Here is a 423-nt window from a genome sequence, read left to right as displayed (position 1 = left end):
GGCCACGGCGGGCCCCGTCACCCTGCCCCGGCGCTTGCCGGGCGTGAATTGTGCCCGGACGCCCGTTTGCCGTCCTCCAGCCCAGCCCAGGTGCCAGCCTCAGCGTTTTGGGCGTTTAAAACCCCCCTGCTTCGTGGGAGCCACTGTCCTGGGCACTGCCAGGGGAAAACCCATCCCCAGCTCCCACCGGCTTGTGGCGCTGAACCCAGGCTCACGGTGAAAGGGGGCGCAGAGTTTGCTCATAGCCTCCTAAAACCTTAATTGCCTCATTAAAGGGGGTATCAGCTGCAGTGACACCCCCTGAGCTGTGGCTGTGCCCCTATAGGTACCTCTATACATACAGGGGTCCTCCCATGCGCCGTGGCCGGGACCCGGTGCCCCCATCCCATGAGCGCAGGCAGGACCAGGCAGTGCCGGCTGGCA

At 65.0% G+C, this 423-nt stretch overlaps 1 protein-coding gene across 1 annotated transcript in view; it reads right to left on the bottom strand.

Moving 5' to 3' along the window:
- The window catches only part of LOC104134405 (acyl-coenzyme A amino acid N-acyltransferase 1), a 2,589-nt gene that overhangs the window by 363 nt on the left and 1,803 nt on the right, over positions 1-423 (bottom strand). The gene's annotated exons all lie outside the window — the stretch shown is intronic.

This window comes from Egretta garzetta, unplaced genomic scaffold (genome assembly GCF_000687185.1).
Source record: "Egretta garzetta isolate BGI_Z169 unplaced genomic scaffold, ASM68718v1 scaffold931, whole genome shotgun sequence".
Lineage (NCBI taxonomy): Eukaryota > Metazoa > Chordata > Aves > Pelecaniformes > Ardeidae > Egretta > Egretta garzetta.
Note: the sequence above shows the minus strand (reverse complement) of the source record. Positions and strands in the feature narration are given on the sequence as shown.